Source organism: Mastigoproctus giganteus, chromosome 12 (genome assembly GCF_048544385.1).
Source record: "Mastigoproctus giganteus isolate SK-2022 chromosome 12, ASM4854438v1, whole genome shotgun sequence".
In the NCBI taxonomy this organism is placed as follows: Eukaryota; Metazoa; Arthropoda; class Arachnida; order Uropygi; family Thelyphonidae; genus Mastigoproctus; species Mastigoproctus giganteus.
This window is the reverse complement of record NC_143586.1, coordinates 90,657,392-90,682,221: the sequence shown is the minus strand read 5'-3', so window position 1 is coordinate 90,682,221 and position 24,830 is coordinate 90,657,392. Positions and strand designations below refer to the sequence as shown.

General features: G+C 39.3%; 1 long non-coding RNA gene across 3 annotated transcripts in view; it reads left to right on the top strand.

The window, feature by feature from the left end:
* LOC150077263 (uncharacterized) overlaps positions 1-24,830 on the top strand; it is a 218,924-nt gene that overhangs the window by 90,299 nt on the left and 103,795 nt on the right. The window contains exon 1 of one of the 3 annotated variants that reach the window (XR_016547678.1): positions 20,110-20,477. The exons of the other annotated variants lie outside the window; for them this stretch is intronic. This is a non-coding gene — a long non-coding RNA (uncharacterized LOC150077263). Of the gene's footprint in view, positions 1-20,109; positions 20,478-24,830 lie in introns of those variants that run through there. 3 annotated transcript variants of the gene reach the window in all.

The window sequence follows — 24,830 nt, the reverse complement described above, 5'->3', positions numbered from 1 at the left end:
AGATTCACTGTGACTAACCTCTTAGCCACCACCAACTTTATCCTCTCTGCGTTTGAATCCCAAGCAGGGCTTGCGATTCAAACCTATGTAGACCTTGAAGCAGCTTTCGACTCTATAAATGTTCCTCCAATGCTGAAGCTACTTTCAGACCACTATCAGATCAAGGGAGACACTCTACAGTTCCTCACGTCACTCCTTAAAAACAGAATAATCCAGCTTACTGTCCATGGGCACATATACGAGCGAAGTATCTCTTCAGGCGTGCCACAGGGTGGTGTCTTATCTGGGCTCTTGTTCACAGCACTTATCTCTCCACATGTTGAGTCCAGGTATGATATCTTATGTTATGCAGATGATATAAAGCTCCTCACACTGATTTCTATATACGATGATCTTCTCGTGATAACAGGATCAATTAATAATACACTGACGGAAATTGAAAACTACCTCAACCAGTTCGATTAAAAATAAACCCAGAAAAATCTGAATTTATGATATTCTCTTTAAAGAAAACGCCTTCTTATTTCAGCCAATTCTGTGTAATTTTCCTATTCCCATTGTCAATAAGTATACTGATCTCGGGGTTGTGTTTGATCCTAAACTCTGCTTCAGGTACCACATAGACAAGCTCCTCACCTTGGCAGCTCGACTCCGATGGATTGCCAAACAGCATCTACATTATACCAATGAAGTCACGACTACTAGAAAATACATGAAAACCACTGTATACTCTCCGGTTTTATATGCTGCAGAGGTATGGGCATCATCTGCCACTAGCACAATCAGGCCACTTTTTCGGCTGAGTTTTGGCTCTTAAAATGGGCCATAAACAAACATAAACTTCTTCCACAGCTAAGGACAACTAAAATGGTCAGCTTGATTCAAATTCACAGGCTCCCCACCCTGATTAGGGTGAAACATCTTACCAAGACTATCAAAATGATGGTTGGCGAGATTTTGGCACTATCATTCTGGGACCTGTGCTCATGGAGAGTCCCTCAGTCTTCCCTCAGAGCGACTCCAACTCTATGCCCACATCTCAGCCGTCTCCACCTCTCCGATAGGTTCCTGCCTTTTCAGCTACTTTCGTGTGACCAGTCCTTGGATGCTGACCTTAATAAGTTCGTTTCTGACAGGGAATACAGACGTCGCATCCTTGAATTGTACTTCCCTATCCCTGATCCTTCTCCTCGAAGCTCGTCTTAATGCTGAAAGCCATCAGTACCACCTGATGTGAAGACGGCATACTAACTCTTCAGTATGACAGTTAGTAATGATGGACTAACTACTTCTGTTCAGTGCAAAGAACGTTGCCTGTTTATATTACGATTGTATATAAAATTATTTTTTTTCCGCCAATATCTTCTTTATATATTGTATTGTAAATAACTGTATGATACCTGAAGTTTTGAGTTGTACTTCCACATATGCATTTCCTATGTTTTATATATAAATGCTCTCTATTTTTATGGTGTTATTACTGTTAACCCCTGGCCTGATGACCGTGAAGGGCAACATTGCAATCTATCGAATTGTATTATTGTTATTGCAATAAAGATTTCTTAAACTATCTCACCATTTCTTCCCAGCTTTTATCCACTTTTCCTCTCAAAAAACCGTTGTGGGTAGCACAGTTAGTAGAATCTCCGTCCTCCCTACATCTAGTGGAAAAGACTTGAGTTCGAGCCCCGTCGATGGCCGGAGGAATTTTTATGGGCCTCTTTCACAACGTGGCTCACTTAGTCGGTTTCAGGCGATGGTAACATGGCTTTTTCTCCCGGACACTTGTGTTTTTCGTCCAGCAAACAGAAAATCGACCTCAGAATACACGCAATATACCCTGAGCAATATGGCCTTAGTCGCCGAGATTTCTTAAATCCTAGGATCAAGTGTTATGATAAAAATCGTGTCGTATTTGGGAAGGAGAAGAAGCTGCTGGAACTTATTCTAGAAACTGAGAAATTAAAGGCACGGGATGCGAAATTTAATGCCAATTATTGCTGAACACTTAACGTGCAGCCAGGGACAAATACTATGCTCAGGCTCCCAGACCTCCGCAGGGCCCCAAACACATTACCAAAGAAGACGACATCATTAAGGAGGAGTTCACCAGAGAGATCACACTGAAGTTCACCAATAGCACTAAATCCAAGGCCGATGTTAATTTTCAATTCCTAGCGTTGTTAGCTTAAAGTTGAAAGTTCCATATTCCGTTAAGAGAAAGGTTGCTTGCAAGTCTGGCGAGTTTCAGGAAGGAGGCTTTGGAATCGTGAACCCAATTCTAAAGATAAATTTCTTAGTGATGAGTCCTTTATTTGTATGATCCCAAAATGCGCTACTTCAGACGTTGGACGACTTTTAAATGCAGAGGGAGGTGACCCCGCAAGAACCCGAAGCGCTGGGGTGCTAACTGTCCGGCACACCCCTGATGACTGCGTAGTATTTTTCTTTGAATTCAGTCCAGCTTAGATCGTTTTCGTGCAAGAGTAACCTTGGTGCAACAAGCAGCTGCGCCATAGGTGACAATCGGAATGAATATAGCTTTATATATTAACGTCAAGGTCTGTCGCATGACCACAGTCGACCTGACTAATCCCTATCAACATTCCCATCAGCGCTTAACTTGGTCAATCCATTCAAAGCCTTAAACAGCTCAATCAGATCACCTCGCAGGTGTCTAGTCTCCACACGCTGCAATTTGTAGAACTGAAGTCTTTCTTGGAAAGAGATCCTTTTATTCCACTCATCAATGTCGTCACCATTCTCTGTACTCCTTCCAGTAGCTCTTACATCCTGAATGACAAGTGGTAAACCCATTATTAATGATTTACCATGGGAATGAATTAATGGCTCTCGAATATTGGTGTTTTCGATTATCCTAAAAGCTTTAAATAAAAATAAAAGTCAAATATACAAGGGTGGAAAAGAGTAGGTGAAAGAATAGAACCTTGAGGTGTGCCAGCATTGGTTAAAGAGTTAAAGGATGAAGAACTCTCCGATCAGCGTCACACAATGAGTTACTGGAAGACAGATAAAGAGATGGGAACGTGCTTAGGTTTTTTGTTTAAGCTTGGCGAATACTTTCGAAACGTTGGCGTTGAAGTCTTTTCAGTTCGCTTTTTCGTACCATTCTCTGAAATGGAATGCGACCCGACGACTTAACTGATTTAATAAAAGTTCGCGCAGATTTCCATGGGGAGTCGATCAGTCTTTCCGCCAATCTTCACTGGACCTGAGGGGTTAACACTGTTAGTTTTCTACTTCGCTTTACAATCCCAGACACTGCCTGAAGCGACGTGCAATACCATAAAGGGAGGACTGTTAGGAACAATTTCTTTAAGCATCTTAAGAGGAGAAAATGTATTCTCATATTACGCAGCTCTAACTGTTGGAAAATTTCGGAAGCTCCTTCACTCTTTCAACGTCTGGGTCCACTCTACGTATTGTAAATATAATAAAGGGTATCGAATTCATCTGAATAGAATTCTCGGTCGAGTATCGCTACAATCTATTATTTTGTTTAACATTGGGCGTTAGGATTAGCCCCATCTCGTAGTTCAAAACACGCGAAGAAATTAACCACACCTAAAATGGCCTCAATTATTGTTCTCTTTCGCATTACAGATTCAGATATTCATCATGGACTATTGTCTTCGTTCCTGATCTGTTTCAACATAATGGGATACTCCTTCGCGATAAATTACAATTTACCATTTATAATCCAGCAGTGGCCACAAGTTAGAGGGAACCAGAAATTGCTGAGAGAGAGGGATAAAATAAAAGAATTTGTTTATAGCGCGTGGTTGGGTAAGAGCTGACGTGTCTGTCGAGCAACATTATTAAATTAATGGCGCAAGTTGGAAGTGCGGGCTTTGTTATTTCTAATGGATTAATTTCCGTACATGGAAAGAGGAATGAAAAAAAAGTTAGTTCGATAACATCATGCCGTTAAAATACATTAGTTTAGATTTCACCGCCCAGTTCATTGGGCAACTTGTTTGCGTGTTCCAACCAAGCAGATTTACCAACTTTGAAATAGACCAGAATTCGATAAATGCCACTTGTTATTATCGATTGACAGGTGACATCAGAACGCTGTTCTTTTAACAGTACCTTGACATAAAGAGATCCATTTTTCATGTTGGCATTTTTCTTAATAATGAAATCCTTTATATCAGGGAGGAAACTTCACTAGAAAGAGAGGACCGATTCAGCACTGAGAATAATAGAATGCGTAGTTGGATCAAAGACTCGGTTCCCAGCTGGGTTTGCAGGATGAAGAAAAAGTAATGAGCCAAGTTGTGTATGTCTAGTGACTTGGTGATGGATCATTGATGGCAAGTTTGATCTTTTCGCCTTCAGAATTTAGTTCTTGTTAAAGTGAGTGAATCACAAATTTTCTTCTAATACTTTTTCCAGAAAAACCCATCTGGCTATTAGCTAGATTTAATTACAATCATCATCTTCATCATTGTTCCAATCTAAGGTTGGGTCAGGTGAGTGAAAGCCTTTCATCTTTTTCTGTCTTCCTAGATATGGTCTTCTATCATTCTCTCCCACTCAATTCTCTTTGTTTCTACATCTTCTCTGATCTGATCTCCACATCTTCCTGGGTTTTCCTCTCGGCATCTTCTTGCCCATTTTAATGTCAAACAATCTTCTTGGTAGTCTGTCCAAGTTCATTCTCTTTACATGTCCAAATCTATCATTGTATATGTACCTCAACATGAGAAAGATTCAAAAATCTTTAGAACATCTTTTGATGCGTAATCCTTTTCCGCGTAGTTTTTCACACATACTTTGCATGTATCTCATGCATCTTACTGGCAAGACTTATAGCGCGATGGCAACCATCATTGGACTTTACGTAGCTTAATGGAAAGAAAGATTTATTCTTCAGATGAACGCTGCCAAGTGAGGTCGTACAAGAGGGTCATAGGGTAATCTTTAATTAATTACTCAAACTACAGCTGCATCAGCAAGATAAAGAGAATAAATTGAAGGACATTATACTTGGCAGTTTCCTGATAAGCTTAACTTACTGCTAATCCTCTTGGCAGAAGTTTACTTAATTAGTGTACAGTTTGAATTACGTATATTACCTGGACACATTATTAGAACTCAATCGAAAGCATACTTGACCTTGTTTCTAACTCGAGGAACTTTTATCGGGAATGCCCTTTAAACGAGTTTGTTGATGTACATCGTGCGTTATATTTCAGACGCGTTAGTAAATAATAATTCAAGATTATGGCAAAAGGACAGCAACGACTTATGCTTTAACCAAGGACATTTCATTTCTGCGCATCCACCATATTACACATTTATTCCTCCAACTAGAGCATGGTAACAAACATAATATGCAGGGCTTCAGTTTTCATAATTTTGGACTTCTATTGGTCCGATTGTAATGAAATTCTGGAAGGATGTGGATCCATTGAAACGGGTATAGAAGAGGCGAACAAGATTGGTGAGGAGAACAAAATGGTGCTCTTACCAAGAAAGGCTTCACTTCTGGAAATCTAGAGACTAGGCACCTGCGAGGTGATCTGATTGAGGTGTTGTTTAAGGTCTTGAATTGATTGAACAAGCTCAGTTGATGGTATTCGTCCTCTTGCTCAGACTACACACATGAAGAGACATAAATTCAAATTGAGGAAGGATGGTTGCCTTCAGCCAGCCTTGTTGAAAGTTTGTTTCACGTGGATTATTTGAGTAAATTCAAGGATGAACTGCAAAAAATGTTAGTGGATGGACAGGTACTATGGAAAGTGTTTATTTTATTTATTTATTATTATTAAATCTGTCTAAATGCCTTTCCGATTAGATAAATACCTTCCCTTGAAGATTTGGCTTTACTATTTTGTGGAATAATAAAATATAATTATTCCCCATCCCTTTCATTTATTTCTACGTTATGATTGTGGTAATTAACCGGATTATAGCCGATTTGATCAAAAGGAACTTTGGTTATTATGTGAAGATTAAAGAATCTTATATAAGAATATTATATAAGATTATTATAAGAGTTGACATAAGTTAATAAGGAGTTATAATAATTGAGAATTAATGTGCACTAACAAAGGATAATAGGTGAGAATTAATGTGGATAAATTATGGCCTTTAAACATCTATTCCAAGGACAATCGCTAGACTAACTATCCGCTTATTTACCATCTCCATCTACTTTTGGGTCCTCCTAGGCTGTTGCCAGGAATCCCACAGCAACCAATAGCAACTCTGCCATCTGTATTACGGCTAGAAATATTCTTCTTACTTGCCAACCAGGTGAGAAGGAAGAGCAGCACAAAATTAAGCCCTCTCACCCGTATTATCTGGCGCTCTCTTTGCAACAGAATAGAAGAGCTGTTGCAGGGGGAGCACGCGCGCACAATGACGGGAGGATCTTCACTTATCTCGTTCTCTTCAGAGACGCCGTTCACAGTTAATACTCTCTGATGAATCAAAGGAGTGGAACTGTTTTCAGTTGCAGGTGTTTACCTCTTTGTGCTGGGGTTAACGAAAATCCCGTAATTGTATACTCGGTGTATTTTTTCGCCGGCTGATCACGTCGTAATTTATGTTGCTTCAGCGATTTCCCCTCAACAAAAACAACTGTCGTTTCCTTTTCTCTGTCTCTTTAGTCGTCTATCCCTTTCTTTATCGATCTTACATCCTTCTTCTTTGAAGTGTGCTCTCTCTCTCCAAATGGATGATGGGAAGGTCTGGGTTGGCGATTTCATCAAGTAATTCGTCCGTCACAACAGTAGACGAAGCATTATTATTGACATTTCGCTCAAAGAGATAGAGAAGATGGGTTTGGAAGGGGAATAGATCGAGTTGGCGGAATGAATGAATCCCGTACGTGCATTTGCCACCGTTCTAGAATGTGTGGCCTTGGTAGTAGGTGTCGAACAAACCGATAATGTCGCTCATTTACTTCAGCTACAGTCGGTAGTTCTTTTCCTGCATTTGATCTCCACTTTCACTACGTACGAATGGACTTTGGGTTGATAGTTGGATATCAGTTCAATCGATCGATAAAGACGTCTGTTTTCTTTAAACATCTTTTTTTTCCCCATTCAGCTGGTACGCGGAGTTATTTAGCTCAAATCCAGCCATAGATAGTTCGAAACTTGTGAAGGGAGCTTTCTTGGCAGTCTTCTGTGTTGTATTTCAACAACAGATCGATCAACAGAGATGGAATTCACTATTAAAAACGTTGTTTCATGACTGCTTATAGAAATATTGCATATTAGTTTGGTAAATTTTAGAAAATGAGCCCTTGGTGTGAGCATGCACCCTGTTCGAGTTTATTATTAGAACACATGGCTTTCTATTAATTATTTACTGTGTACATCTCCAAAAAAATTGCCACTTTTCAATATTTAGATTGGTGAATTTAGATAGTTTAATTAAGCTCGCAATCTTTTCTCACTCAATCTAACACTGAAACAAGATACTGGTAGTGGACAATTTGATGTACCGTGTAAGTCCACATTTTGGAAATTTTGATTCTTTATTGATTTTGCCATATTTTCTGTGATGGCATAGTAGATGTAGCCCCTAACTGAGTGCCAATCCTTGTACTAGATCCTTATCATACTCTTTGCACGAAGGCTGTTGCAAAACAAGAGTAGCATAGTTAGTTCCCGAATTCACTTGCTAAACGGAAAAGGGATTTCCATCTGATATTAAACCCGATTTGATGTTATGGTAGTATATGGTTTGAGCGTTAATATCTGAGAATATGAATATTTTGGGTGCGAGAATTTCATATCTCTCAAACAGAAAAAATGTTGATGATGGCGCAAATTCTGGAAGTGAGGCACCCTCGATGATAGCTCATCTGTTAAGAACGCACTTGTTACACATCGTGTGGAGAAGGCCTGGGTTCGAATTCTGTCAAGACAAGAGACTTATTGGTTTCTTTTCACACAATTGACGAGTTTTTCGGGTTGGATTTGCATGGTTTCAGCCCCCAGAAGCTGATTTTGAATCCAGAAAATCGATCATAGAATAGAGGAAATTTAAAGACAAAATAAAACAAGAAACAGGCTCCCAAACACCTAGAAGTGGAAAGCTTTATTCTTGTAGTTAGAAGGGTGAAAATCCACGCACTGGTTAATGATATCTTTAATCTCCAGCTTGTAGAAAATTCAAGAGACTGTTCTATCAGACAAATTATGGGAAATGCGTTGGTTCTTCAGTCTTCTGCTCGTTATTTTCTTGCCCAAGGGATACACTATGAATTTCGCTTTTTCGATACGCTGGAATAGCTAAAGGTGATTATAAGGAGGAGTATGTGAGGCGAATTGCTGATATTAGGTTGCATCCATTCCCAGAAAGGTATTGTTACAAGGAGAAGGCACTGAAACGTCAACTATATAGTACAGATCTTTCAAACACTCATCTGCTCGGTCTCCTGAAAGAGGATCTGTTTGGAGAATCTTTAAGGGATGAAGAAAGGAAGGCTGCAGTGAAATCATGGATGATGATCGAAATCCCATTGTTTTACTGAAAAGTGACAGGTTTGCTTATCTCAATCTCATTAGAAGTGCCTAAGTTACCGAGAAAAGATATCTAAAATAGAAACCGCTATCTTTGAGAGAAGCTCTTAACATTCCTTTTTAATTTAAATTATTTGTTAGGTTTGTGGAATTTAAGGCGTAATGCCTTGTGGTGAAATTCGATTATAAAAGCTTAAGAGACAAGTCAATCTGTCCGTCCAACGCAATGGTTCCATTATTGTCCATTTTCAAACAAAATCATCTTCGAAATCACCATAATGGTAATAACCTCGGCTCACTCATTCCACGTACCAATCATATATCTGTTCGTGCAGACAGAAGAATCCCTCCAGAAGCAACGAGTACTGCAAGTGACAGTAAGTTTTATTGCTGAGCAATGGCTAATTGAGATAGTAGTTAATTTTCATGAATTGCAATTATGTTGGTTCCATAAAATCATAAATGCTTCGTCACATCACTACTCAATGGAGAGATCAATAGGTTGCACGGCAATGGCGAATGAACACCGCTCTATATTTGCTCATTAATTTAAAATCGAAGTTGTCGTCATTAGTCAAAATGAAAACTGGCAATTCAATATCTTATCAGTGGCAATCACTTAAAAAATGTCTGCCGCCGAAGGGTGCTATGTACGTGTGTCTATCTTGAAGACCTTGATAACTCATTCATTTTTCCGTGTCCCATGAACGCAGATAACGAACACCCTGTGTCATTTACGAGGGGTTGATTCACTACACGTCAAACTTGAAACATAAAAAGGGCAATTTTTCAGTCTTAACCATCAATGGTCATTACCTGAAGCTCATAGCTTAAAACTGCACGTCTTTTCTTTTTCGGGTCATGTTGGTATGTGACCACGTCTGTTTCACTGCCTCCAGTAATCCTTATCTATCAGGTTACGCGAAAGAGCATCGATTTCTTTAAGATGGCACAAACTAGAATTGCGATGTCTTATTTCTTTCTTACTATCGACAATTCTCTACCTTTTTTGTGTGTATGAGATGAATTTCTTTTTTTTTTTCTTGCAGCCTCCTTTTCGAGATACTCATCCAGATGTGACAAAAGGCGCAGTGTCTTTTTTTTATCGTACAATTGTAATTTTTGATTTTATCCATCCATCTTATAGGTGATCTTATTTAATAAATTCCAATTTCCATCTAAAATTTAAATTTGATTTATTATTTACGTACATGCTGACTAGGAGCATTCATCCATCCATCCATCCATCCATCCATCCATCCATCCATCCATCCATCTCTCTGTAACCTCATTGAAAGTATAATCACCTAATTAAGCAAATAAATCTCCAGAAAATGATTTTATCTGTAGTAAGGAACGTTTTCTCACAATTACAATTATTGTTTGATTATATTAGTTTTGGACTTAGTTACATTTAGTGTTATCTTTCACTTAAAATTGTTTGTCTTTATGGTGTACTCAGTTATCTTGCTCACAATTCGGAAGCCTTTAAGATTTCCCCAAGTGGGAGTAACTGTAATTCGTTCTGTAGCTCATAAACATATTGTAAAAGGGAGTTGAAAGTTCTTTTATTCCATATGATTACGATATAAACAGTTTTTGTGTGAGGCAGCACGTGGATTTGGGTCTAGTAATCGGAACCCCAGTTAGAAGTAATATTACACGAGAGGCCTTTTCACAAATTGACTACCACCATTGATATACGTTGTTGGAGATTGCTTTTAAGGCTATATATGAGGATGACTCAGTGGCTTTTTATGTGGTATTTTAATCTTTCATGGGCCCCCTCCATAAAAATGATTTCTGTTTTATGGGATGATAAAGTTGAAAAGCATGGTCGATGCAGTAAGCCGTCCTTGGGAAAACAACCGTGGCTGATCTTATCGAAGTGAAGAATCCACCACCTTCTTTCATAATTAGGCTATCCAGTTTCGAAGACATTTGAACTCTTAGGGGAAAACACATATGACAAAACTCTACCTAAACTTTTCCGTTGAAAGAGAAAAGGGAGGGACACAGACAAGACATTTGTAACCATTCTCAAAACTTCGTTCACCTAACCCAGAATTTTCTTGGATATCAGTGTATTAAAATTCATTTTGTACGTTGAAAATCTTACAAGTAATTATATACTCTTAGAAAAGCTGATAATTCAATTCTCAACAGCTGTTAAATTAGATATTCGACGATGTTCTCCTTGAGTAAAATAAAAAGACTCTTGGATATATAGAAGTATATTTCGAGGTAAGAAACAGCGAATACAGTGCTATTTGCTGACAGTCTACCTTTTCAACAAGCAGATGTGAGCTCATTTCAAGCAAGACATGCATAATACATGGAAAGTTTAATATATTTTGACAACTCACCGGCAGAATCTTTTCTAAATAATGGAATTAACCAGATGTCGAGCAACATTTGAATTTCAAAGTAGCAAAAAATGATGTCAGAAACATTTCAAAGGAAAAAATCGATTATTTCATCTTGCTACAGATTCTACTCTTATTCTTACGGTGAGATGGGTTCTTGTGCTCTTAATAAGGCATTAAGATGGTCATTTTTGGATAGAGGAGTGTCGGATGTGGGTCTGAAGAAGTTTGCTGTCGAAGGGATCAATAATCAAACCACGGAACTTGTGATCGATAAGTACTTAGCCTACAGTCTTTGCTTCTTCTAGGAAATGGCTTCTTACCTTTCTTTGGTATGTTTCAACTCTTTTCAGCAACTTCCCTCCAAATAGTTGCATCACTAAGTGGATGAAATAAAATATAATTACTGTATTCTCAATATATTTAAGTTATTAGTTATTGTAATAAATAATTAATGCATTATTACAGGCTTCAGCTATGCTTCTATTGAAATTAAAAATATTTGAACATTAGGGAAATTCTGACACTTCCATCTGTAATACTGGACTTGGCACACCATGGCCTTCGTCACCCATGAGCCATAAAAACCAAACCAAAGCAAATCATCTATAATACTAGAAACAATACCAATTATCAAATTACCTCTCCACAAAACTTATAATGGAAATACTTGTACATAAGGAGATCTAACAGTGAGAGATGAATAGATCAATTGTGGATGATAAATTGGTCCATAACAATATTTACTTCCCAGACTTTTCACTGATGAGATAAACCTTATAAACACAATGGTTCGTGATCATCCAACTCATTAAATAATTATAGAAGTCTGCGGGGACATTCTCCAATTTTAGTTGGAGGTATTGAGGGAAGATTTCATAAATCTCAATGGATATCTTTTTCTCTGTCGATGGCTATTCAGTAATAATTGTATACACGTCTTTTTTCCGGTTATTCACGTATCCTTGAGAAAGGAGTCAAAGAAGAATTGATTTTATAATGGATTTTTGCCCACAGTTTCATCTGACAGCTTATTATTCGATTAATTTAATTTTAAAGGTTTTATTTTCATTGCCATCTCGCAAAACAGACACGAACTCAACTTTCTGCAATAAATAACGTAACGGCCCATTTAATTACATTATAACGTCTACCATGCTATTATTTCTGCCGATGTATAATGCCAGGAAACTTTTGGCAGCGTATAATAGGGTTGGGTTCCATTTGTGTTTAGGGCGGACGCGTGATGATAAGTGACTAATAGTTAGGGAAAGGCAGAAAGATGTTAAATGAGTAAGCTCGAATTACAGGTTTAATTATAATTATCAATCTGCGTACTTGAGTGCACGAGGTAGACTTCGCTTTTGGCTAACAACCCGCTTGTATTAAAAGGGGATTCTTGTAGGCGAGTCACGTGTCCAATTAGAGAATGGCAAGCGTGATACGAATTCTTTGCGATTGTCCATGATCGTCGCTGAAAATAAAGATAATTTTGCTAAAGAGCCCTTTCTTTTCTTCACAGCTCTCCTAATGGTAAAGATTTTTTGTATTCATCTTGTGCGTCCAAAATTGGCTCGATTGAGAGGTCTTTTTCGTAAGAACGGGTAGAGGCCGCTGCTTATAGAAAGAAATGTATTTCTAGATACTATTCAATTGAATTGAATTGAAAATTCACTTCAAACACTTGGTCTTGATGTTTTAAGTCCATGCGTCATAAATTAAAAAATACGTAGACCCCAGTTGACCTCTAAGTATTTTGACAATTGAAAGAGATGAGGGCTCACAGCCCACATGACTTCCAGTAAATAACTGCTGTCTAATGAATTTCATTTCAAGAGTAACATCGTATTTAATGACCTATAAAGGATATGAAGTCTTTTTGGAGTTTTTGCTTTGGGGTTTCTCTTCACTATCTTCTGTTTTTGAGTCCTACTTTTCGCCCATCTTAAGGGAGATTCCGTCTGTGGTTTTCTTTTCACTTCGATAGTTTTATGAGCATCATGCTAATGAGAATCACCTGCATTTAGTTTTGTTGGACATTTCTTAGTGCTCAGTTAACGGGAGCTGGACGATTTTATCTGATAATGTTGCACCCATTTCATATATACTTGTTGAAATCTTCTAAATAGATGAATGGAAATATTGTCCAGGGTGATTATAAAGTCCTTTCCCACTTTTAAAAATTAATAGATCGTATTGGAAGCGGTTTTTTCCCACTGTAATCATCGTTTGGAATATTAACGGATTTGAGAATTTACCAAGGGGCTAAGAGATTTAGTGCATTGCAGCTCTTTATCATCTTTACTCCAAGTCGGATAACTTCTACTGCATCTTCTCTACTTCCAAAATTGGCAGGAAATGTCCTGACTCCCACAGACAGTGTCAAATTCCTAGGAGTAATCCTTGATGCCAACCTCACCTATAAAAAACAAATCCAAGCTCAGTATTCCAAAGCCCTGAGAGCTTTCTGGGGAATGAAAATTGATCTGTGCAAAACGCACAATAAGCAAATAACCAAGAAGTACCTCGCAACTTACTTCTGTAGTGTACTCTCCTATGCCGTGGAAGTTTGGTCGGCGGCACCACCCACCAGCCTCAGGAAACTATGGGGCCTCGAATTCGAAGTGGGCCAACTTGTGGTCGCACCAGAACCACACAACATCTAAATCTACTCTCTGCTGCAACCGGCAATATACGCCCATAGTCCACAGAGCACATGTGCTAAAAATAAAGTCATTCCTTCATCTGTGCTCAGCTAAGCAGGATCACATCAACATCTGGAACACGGTTGGTTGGTGTTTGCCAGGCAGACATCTCCGTAGTACCCCCTCCTTGTGCTCAAGGCTCCAGCGGTTACAGAATTTCAAGAGACACTTCCCAAATGTGACTCTGTACACTCAACTCGTTCAACATCGACCTGTGGACTATAGACAAGGCATATCGCGATGTCATCTTGTCCCATCTTGCTGTTTGTAAAGGACATTTATGTAAGTTCCGATCTTAGTTAGCCGATGTCATTTCATGTTCTGCTCAACTTATAGTCCTTTTTCGCTGTAATTACTACTTCATTTTTACATTTTGATTATCATCTTTGCTTTGATCTATTAATTATTATTATTTATTTATTTATTTTTTTTTTTTATAAAACAAAATCACATAAACAACAAATTGTAAGATTCCTCTGGCTTTCTCTGAAGGAATCACTATTGTATAAAATTTATGTTAATAAAGAATCTTATTATTATCGTCAGTCATTTTCAATCCACTGCAGGATGAAGGTCTCTCCAGAAACTTTCCAGTTCTTTTTGTTCTGTGCAATGGTGAATTTCATCTATTCATCTTCGTCGTTGTCTTCCAGGTTTTCTTTTAGCTCCCCTTGGCTACCATTCTGTTATTTTCTTAGTCCATCTGTCATCATGTCTTCGAGCTATGTGTCCTGCCCAAGTCCATTTCAGTTCTTTAGTTTTGATAAGAATGTCCTTTACTTGAGTTTACTGCCTAATCCACGTATTTCTCGGCGAGGCATGGACGCTACACAATTTCTAAACGTGTCTTGTGGTATCTGGTACCAACACCTAACCAGCAAATCCTTTAACTCCTGTAAGGTCCGTGGTTGAAACGCCACAGATCGAAGTTGCTGTTCCAACACAAACCACAGACTCTCGATGGGATTTGATCTCTGAGGAATTTGGAGGCCAGGGCGATACCTGGAAGTCTTTCTCATGTTCCGCGAACCAGTCTCGAACAATCCGGGCGGCATGGCATGGAGCATTATCCTGCTGAAAGACGTCACCACTAACAGAAGGGAGAACCGTTGACGTGAAAGGGTGTACATGGTCAGAAATGTCTAGGTAAAGTGTAATTAGGGTCAAACGGCACTAAGGGTTTCCCCCATCTCCGCGTAGTTTACTTTGTGTGGTGATACAGATCACTATAAAAGTCAGAGATTTAAAAGTATATGGATCTTGAAGTGTGTGGTGTCATGTACCGTTGTTCTTCTGGCCATTTTGCCCCCAGACCTCTGCTGAGGTCCGACGTTGCCTCACTTTCGTCCCGTGGAAGCAGACCAAGTACCTAGTAGTTTGCATTTGCTCTGGCAGGTCCTGCCACATGATTTCCTGAGATTTCAGTGGCGAGGACCTATAAAAATATTCTTATATTGTATTTTATATATATGTATATTGAATAATGACATAATTGTGAAAATATCATTAGAGCAAGATACACGATGTTCCACATGATACCCAATGAATAACCGATATTAAGAATAAAATTAAAATACGCCAGTAGTATGGCAAAATTGTTGAGCGAAAAATTTAAACATAACAGTTAAATTAACATAAAGGTTAAATCAACGGGGAGGGGAAAGCAAAGGTAACAAGACAAATTGTAGCCGACAGTCTCGAATAATTTAGAAATTCAATTAAAAATAATTCCATTTTGAAATTTAAATTATAGAAATTTAGCGGCGCCTCCCAGTAAGGTGCCAGTTCCAAAATATCACCAAGAGAGACTAAACAAACTATGAAAATAAAACAAAGTAACAAAAATAATAGACTGACCAATACATATATACACACACACAACGTGCATACACATACCATCGTCAATTGTGGGGGTTGATAGGTCGGAACGTTGGCAAAGATACTTCGGATGTGTTTAAGTTTAGGTCTGTGGGGGCTTCGCTAGTGTGAAGATAGAGGGGGGAGGGGGCGAGAAAGAAGTATGGGGTCAATAGGGAAGACAGCCCCAAGTTTCAGTGGGCATGCCCCACCAGAGTAGAAATGAGGGTGAGGGATGAGAGAATCGTCCCCCCGAGAAGTAGGGTTCAAAGGTGCAAGGGGGGCTAGGGTGCCCTCTTCGGGCTGCCGTAAGGCTTTGGCAGCTAGGCTGCGGTTTGTTCTCTCTGTTCCTGTCCACTTAATTCAGGTTGGGACGCTCAATGGGGCAAGCCCCGTCCTTTTTTTTTTCCTCCCTTCTCCTTTTCTTTTCTTTTTCGTTCATTTTCTTTTCTTCCACAGTTTTCTTTTACAGGAGTTGTCTCTGTCTTATGTGATTTGTTTATGATACTGTACTATCAGTCTTTATGTATGGCAATTAACACCTTTCTCCTTGTGAAGAGGTCTGTGCGTACTGGGAAAGCGCTTGGTATTCATCTTCCGTGTCAATGAAGTGATGTTCAATCCTTTGGGGAGGTAATGGATTTTAATGATGAGGGTACATCTGGGATCTTCGTATTGTGGGCAGTCGTAAAGCATGTGTTTCCAGTTTTCGACCTCCCCGCACGTGCAATTTGGGTTATCGATGAGGCCGAAGCCGAACAATTTCTGGTTGAAGGGTCCATGTCCTGTGAGTAACGAGGTCAGGTGCAAGCTCGGGAAGAACCAGCCCGGTTGCTTTAGGCATGTTTTGTTCAGTTCTGGAAAGAATTTACGAGTGATCTCGCCCTTTGTCGTCTCTGTCCACCTTTGCTGCCACTCCTGAAGGAGGTAGGTCTGTAGTCAGGCTCTTTCTGTTTTTTTGACTGCTTGCTGGGTTGATTGTGAAGTCCTGATGATTTGCAGCCACTCCATTTGAGTGCAGGTACAGCAGTCCTAAATCCAGGGGAAGCGCGCCAGAAAGCACGTGCAGCGTAGGTGTGTTCGTTTAGTGTCCGCCACGTGGATGACTGGACCCAGGGTATCCTAGCAGAACGTGGCCCAAAGCACGACACCGCCGCCACCGGCTTGTTTTCGTGCCACGGTGCATCCAGGCGCCATCACTTCTCCAGTAAACGATGCACACGTACCTGGCCGTCCACCTGGTGCAACAGGAAATGTGATTCATCAGACCAGACGACCTTCTTCCAATCACTGAAGGTCCGGTTTCGATGCTCGCGTGCCCATTGTAGGCGCTGACACCGGTGAACCGTGGTTAGCATGGGCACTCGGAGCGGCCTGCGGCTACGCAGCCCCATTTTCAGCAGGGTTCGATGTACTGTGTGTTTTGACACATTACTCCCGTCACCAGCATTCCAATTACCGGCGAGTTGCGCCACAGTGTTACCCTTCTGTTGCCACGTACCATCCGGGAGAGCCTTCGCTCACTTCGACCATCGATGAGCCGTGGTCGTCTAACACCTCGCTAGCGGTTCGTTGGTTTCCCTCTTCGGACCGCTTTCGGTAGGTACTAACCACGGCTGAGCGTGAGCATCCCACCAGCCGTGCCGTTTCGGATATGCTCTGAGCCAGTCGTCTGGTGATTACAATTTGGCCTTTGTCAAACTCGCTTAAGTCCGCTGCCTTTCCCATCTGAAGAACAAGAGTAATACTGATTAACGGAGCTCAGTATCAGGTGTTTTTCATGCCGTGTCCCGACCCGCTTACGCGCTGTAGTTCACCTGCAGTCACTTCGATTTGCATAACGACTCGCTGGTCATAAATTTTGGCTCATCGGTGTATTTCCTGAATGTTATCCATCCGAAATTTATTCTTCTCTTGACTTCCAGCCATTTATCATTATTACAGCTACGACTTGTCCTAGATAATTATATGAATCCACCTTTTCAATTACTGTTCCTTCTATCATTATTTCCCTTTCTGTGGCATACTTGTTCATCATTACTTTTGTTTTAGCATTTCATGTTTAGTCCAAAATACTTACTAACTCTGCATAACTGAATAAGATTTTCCTCTAATTCACCTCTTAGGACGCATCAAATAAAATGTCTGAAAACATCCTTGTTAGAGAAGAACCGTATTAAATATTGTAAGACGTTTCGAAGAAAGCTTCCTCAGTCTAGAAGTGGTCATCTCTCAGCGTCACAAGAAGCGATTCAAAAATTGATAAGTAGCAACAACAACAGCCCAATCAAATTCGTTGAGATAGCCAGTGCTCGCCATATATCTCTCGTGATCGGTATTCTCTGGAGCGAGGTACTTAAAGGCTTAAAGGCAGGCCTTCACTTGTTTTCCTATAAATCAAACGTCCACATCCATTGGACCCACAAGACTATCAGAACCGTCGTGATTCGTTCAGTGGATGATTGATAAGGTTGCGCAAGATCTACAATATTAAACATCCTATGGACGGATGAAGCGCACTTTCACCATGGAATATCTGTGATAGGCACAAATTGTCGAAATTGGGATGGAGAAAATCCATATATGAACGAAACAGGAATCACTCCATCCGTTAATGGTTACAGTACAGTATGAATTTGCAGCATACCTATTATTGGTCATTTCTTACTTGAAATTATTAATTGCAGGGGTCATTTCTTAGTGTGCCGTTAATCGTGCTTGTCTATCTTAGCCTACTGAGGATCAAAATTATCCCAGTCATGAATGAATATGGTTTTCATGGATGGATAATTTTTATGCAGATCGTGCTACGCCGAATACTGACTGTAATTTATGAGTTGTATCACAGCTCCAATGAGAAATCTTCACGGAAAAGCGAATAATCAGTTGCCATTTTCCACATCCTTCGCCTGCAAGATTACCCGAACAAGACGATTAATTACTGGAATATTCGCAGAAGTGTATCTTACGTTATAAAAGTAGATTAACCATATTTATTACTGTAGCAGTTAGTAAAGATTTCAGAAGGCAAAATCAATTAGTATACGGATGCAAACTCGTCATCTCATGCGATCGAGGAGGAAAGTATTCCATTGGGTGATGGTCACTGTAATATGGATCTCTAAATTGTAGCTGGAAGGAGTCTGTGGAGCGAAACATACCATTCTAATAAATTGCGGGTAATTTAATGTTTTTCTAAATCTCTTCGCAGTGATTTGTTAATTACAATGGCCATTAACGAAGATAATCAGCGAATAAATTAATATCATCACCGTTGGCGTTATTCTGCGAAATAAAATTAGGAGATAAATCAATTCTTTTAATGGAAGATTCCAAGCACTTAAGAGTACCAAAACCAAGTTACCATTGCAAAGATGGCCAGTGATTCGATAAACTGGGCAGCCAAGGTGCGATTAAACGAAAATTAAATCATTCAAATAGAACCAATAGACTATGTATTTGATCTTTCCGAAATTTCGTTGAAATCAGACCAATAGAAATCCGTTAATAATTATTATTTATTTTCTCCGAAGCATTGGATATTGTTTGTTGCTACCTGTGGTTAGAGGAATGAATGATGAATGTACAGAAAAGGGAATAAAAGGAAATATCAATCAATGCGAAACGTTGACTGAGAATAAATGGTTCAATATTTAATTTCTGATTACTGGGAAGAGGACATTTTTCTTTCTTTTATGAAGTAATCAATAAATGGCGACATTGGTTGACGAGTGGTTATTTTTTTCACGTTCATTTTTTTTTATTGAATACAAAATCTCGTGGTGTTCTTGTTGCATGCCCGGTGTTAATGTCCTCAACTCATCACGCGTGATTCTAACTGTAAATCGTGTTTTCATTCTGGCCGGCATCACCCAACAGAGGCATGCTGTGAAACACACGATATCACGAGACTGAGTGACGTCTTCTCAGAAAAATCGAGCACGCTTTTTTGTACAGGGAGCTGGTCGATCGTACAGTGTCCACCGACTAAGTCTAAGACATTTTTCTTTTAATTTAGAAACAAAATTTTAAAGAAAATCAAAAGGAAAAAAAAAAAATGAAAGACAAGTGGAAGAAAAGAAACAAAGTTCAAGCAGGGTATTTAACGTGGCATTCAAAATAAAAAGGCAACGTGCCGAACACTAACCTTTTTAGCTTTAGTTTATTTTATTAATTTCCACTTCGACTGTTTGGCTTTCTAAACGACCACGTTCAAACGGTGGGATAATTCAACTCCAACTTGGCTGCATTTTCTCAATCACTCCGGCCTTGTGGGTTTCTCTTTACATCGTTTAGGCGGGGAGATGGGATGAGGACGGGGTGAACTTGTCCCGTGCAGTTACCTAATTCCTGGGAGCTCGCCACGCACGCACGCACGCACGCACACACATAAAAAAAAAAGACAACAGAGAGAGAGAGCACGCGCAGTCTAAGATCACAGCTGCCGTAGTGCGGAAGACACTAACTCCCCCATCGAAGTTCGGAGCGCGCGCGCTGGCAGGCGGACGCGAAACAGAGAGGGTGTACGACAGCTCTCTCACGTGACCGAAACCGCCTCTGTGCACTACGGTTGTGTACACACACACATACACACAGACACTCACTCCTGGCCACCCGTTGGGAGCAAACGGGCGTCCCGATTGGCACACTCTTCAATCCGGCATGCACCTCGAGGAAAGCCACGAGGATTTTAGAAAGTGGGAGGCATTAAGAGTGTAAACTCCCCATTGGTGAGCATCCGCTTCTGTCCCAACCGGTTTTATTTGTCTTCGTTTGTTTGTGTGTGTGTGTCTGTGTTTTTGCGTGTTGGGCTCGCTTCATCGGGCTACTCAATGCGAGTGGCTATTTTGACAGCGTCTGGAATGTCCCGGCCAGAACACTAGCGATGTCCGCATGGGTTTTATCCACGCCCGGATTAAATAGACAATCAACGCTAGACACAAGCATCGTGTTTAGAGAGTAGAATCTTTTGATATTGGTCCAGGGGCTGCGAATATGTTGGCTGTCACGGAATATGCGTTGGCGGATTATTTTGTCAAGTAAGTATCGTCCCACCTACTTATTTTTTTACTTTTTTTTAACTGTTAGTAGCGTGAGATTCAATTGCGGTCACAAGTGTCATAACGCTTGTAGGGCTTCTGTGTATTACAAAAGTGTATTGCAGAGAAGCCGTTTTTACAGTTGGCTAACTACCCGTATACTACTTGTTGTTATGAGCGTGGATTTAGAATCGGTAGAGGTTTTCGGCAGAAAGAAGTAGTTTTGGGTACCCGAAGTGTTTTCAAGGGGCCCACATTACGAAACTATTACTTAACCTTAAGTTTTCCTACTGTTTTTATTTATTAGAATGTCTCCAGTCACTTAAATAAAACTAACATAACAGAATATTTCATGGATGACGTTGATGACAAAACACGTAAGAGATGAGTCACTGGTCAACTCTAGAATAGAAAATATTCCAGAAAAACCTGTTAAAACGTAGTAATTATAATAAGGTAAAGATAATTTCTGCTGCTCCCGGTTTTCATAGTATTCTACCGGCTTCCATAATCTCTGTGTTGATATTTTCCAACTGTCGCTTATTTGTCATTGTAGAATTGTCAAGAGTCCATTGGCTTTTTCGTGTTTGTCTCTGAAATAATCGATGTCATTTTGGCTTCTGTCATTCTGCCATTTATTTATACTCAGATGATTAAGAATTATTCGTATAACTCAATGACATCCGAGAGATAACTACGATGTGAATTTCAATTCATGCCATAGTTAAATTTTACCATTTTAAAACAGTTTTGGTACAAGATTGTCATCAACAAAATACATACATCCTAAACTTTTCAACCAGCGTATGATATCGAAGTAAATACATCCTTTTCCATTTCATTTTGTGTATATATAACTAGATGAAATATCCATCATATTAGAAACATGATGTCCGTTTAAAATGGTGACCACCTTCATACAGGTGGTCAAAGACTTTTCCCCACGATCGATTTCGAGTCAGGTTATGGCTTCTTATTGTTTTTTCTTTTAAATTAACCAAATAACAATCCTAATTTAAATTCTCCTTGTTTGATGGGTGTCCTAGTTGGATATTGCAAAGGGAATTGAATTTTACGAAGTCAAAAAATCTGAATTAAATTGATTTTTAGTATATTTTTAAATGTCTGATATTGAGGGTCAAAGGGCATGCTTAAAAGACCGATAGCAATATTAAAAGCTATTAATTTCTACTTCATTTAAGTTTCTTGATATTGAGCAATTTTTCCAGCTCCACTCCTCGAATTTTGTTTTCAGCTATCAGTTGTTTGGACTGAGATTTAATAATAATATGAAATATATCTTTTATACAGTTAAAAAAATCTAATAAATAAACATTTAATAAAACGTAAACATGTGGAAGTGAACGATTTTATGGAAATAACTCGAAAACCACTCGCACATACCGATAGAGGTAAAATTTAAATAGCCAATCCAACAATGCAGAATAAAAATATTCCTCCGGTACACTACCTGAATTTAGATTCCACCAGAGTTTTTTTTCTTTCTGTGGACTTCTGGGCATGATGTGGGAAGACTGCGATGAACCGAGATTATTTTGTGCGCACACATATATTCTACATCAGTAAAAACGCGCCCACAATCACTGAAATATAAAATTTGAAAACGGAACAACAAATTCGACTCTCAGAAAAGAAACCCTCTCGAGATTATACATTCAATGTGAAGGAAATAACCTCGCTATAGACCGAAAGGCATAACCAATAGAAAAATGGAGCATATGTTATCTTTGTATACAATTCAATGGAGAAAAAACTAGAAATTGTGCAAGGATATAGTTAACAGCTTAAAGTTAAGAGAAACAATCCAGTATTGTGAAAATATGTTTATTAGGTTCAAAGCTTACCTGAACAGAGTGAATTAAAGAGAGCAATGCTTTAAAATGTGACATCAACTATACTTTGTTGCGATCCTAAATAAAACTTTAGAATGAAGATTATGGAAAAAATGTAGGTAAAAGAAATGTGTGTGGCGCAAATCATTCCCCCCACAGTTCTGTGTGGATAGTAAACGGGGCCGTTGAGTGTAAAAATGGGCCGTTATTTGGCACACTTTTACTCGTATAAATTACGGGATTCGAACCCGGTCCTGAATAAGAATTTATTTATTATTTATAACAACTGTTGGTAGCTGCAAAAGCCTAGCATTTTCTCTACAAGAAATATAACTGTCATTCATTTTAAATCCGGCCTCGTAAATCTTGATAACTGATGCAACATTTCCTCCATCTTCTCAGAGAGGGAACAAGTACTTAACGATATCCAATGATTTTCCAATCGCAGTTTGAGAAATTCAAAACAATGACAGTTCTTGTAGTTGAGAGAGAGAGTTACCATACTCGCGTACACAGAGTGGGCAGAAATCATGGGATACCTACCTAGTAGTAACCGGTAGGCCCACCTTTAGTCCAGATGAGGGCAGTCACACGGCAAGGCATTGAGTCCACTTGTTCACGAAAACGCTCCACAGGAATTTCCATCCATGCTTGCTGCACTGTTGTCCATAATTCCGTTGCATTTCTGGGTGGAGGATCCAAAGCTCGAACGAACCTTTCCACAGCATCCCAAAGATGCTCCAAAGTGGATACTGTCGAAAGGGGGATATTGCAATTTCTGCGCTACCTCCGCGAAAATGGTGACATTGCAGAAAAATGCAATGCGCTGTTTTTTATTGAAGCGAAATCGTTTACTCAAACCGAGAAAAACTTCTATGCACAATACTGAATCTTTCATCAACGAAGAACATCAGAGATGTTAAGCCGCATTCAAATGTTGAATACAGGAAACGTTTTGGTCGTTCAGGCATTAGTGACCAAGAGGTAGCCCAAGAAAAACACCCTATCTATGTACTCCTCAATAAATTGATCAGGAGGGCGTAACAGAATTATTGTTACCACTCAAAACTTTCCAAAAAACTTTTATATGGATACCTACAACCCTATTTATAAACGGTTCAACTTGTGCACAGCTGGACTTTGTAGGAATAGGATCATTTAGATACGACCTTAACTGGAAACAACACAAGCCTAAGCGGATGTTTTTTGACAGATATCTTAGACCAAATTGACGATGACAAATGATTCCTAACGGATCCTGTTTGTTCTCCGATTAGTTGAATTTCCGCGTACTAGGGATAGGGAACAGATATAATATTGGCATTTCAGCTTAAGAAAATCCCCGTTTGGTTCTGGAACTTCAACACGACAACCACAAACTTAACATCTGGCTTGGCCTAGTGCACAACCATGTCTTTGGTCCCTTCGCTGAAAAACGCCATGATATCCATTGTCTCTCCAGGTATCTGGAGTATTTCATTCTTTCACAATACAAGAAATGCTTTCCACACGTCTTCCGCTATGGCAGAAAAAAATTAGCACTGGGTTCTGTTAGTTCACGAAGTCCATAGACATTTTTCATATTGGTAAATTTCTCGTATCATCTTACCCCTTGCCTCCCACAGTCACCAGATATCACATCTCTCGATTTCTTTCTGTATATGTTCATTAAAGATTTTTGTATCAGAGAAAAGTTCCAAACATCACAGAAGTTGAAACCAGAATCACAAATGCTAACACGCTGGAATGCATATGGAGAGAAATCGATTATCGATTAGATGTCCACCGTGCAATCATGAGTATACACATTGGAGTATAGTGTCATGTAAATAAAACATTTCGAGTTGTCTCATATCAATAAACACTTTACTGAATAGCTTGTCTATCTTTTTTATTTTTAGAATTTCAAATCGCTCAGATCTTTTATGAACACCCTAGACTTCGGTAGTTGGTAGAATCTTCCTACTGCATTAAGTTATTGGAAGCATGTTGGTATTCAGCTAGCATAGATCACGGACCAGTGCGTATTCTAATGGTGTTCACATTTGTAAGTTTGTTTTTAATCATTCCTAATCGATTGTTGAGGATGACTAATCATAGTCGTCCTCGACCTGCTCTGTGACATTCGTGTTATAGAGTTTCAGTCCGTATCTATCCATTTCGAGACGACCCTGTTGAACTGAAGGAATGATGGCCGAGTGAAAGATTGGAGCGTATCTTAAGGAATTGAAATGCCTGTTGATGAAAATCAGCTCGCTCCAAATTTCTGAAACTCCTTATTAACTTCAGCAGCTGGACTAGATGGTGACTTTGTACCATTACCTTGGAAACCCCATGTTTATTATTAGCTGAAAGTGGACTCGTCAGTAAAAAACAAACATTACCAAAGGGCTTCAGGATATTTATTATACTGTGTTAGCGGTTAGTATTTTCAGGGGTTAATAACTTCTGTCTGCAACTCTTTCTCCCAGATAGTCGAGAATTTACAAATTTTCTGCTC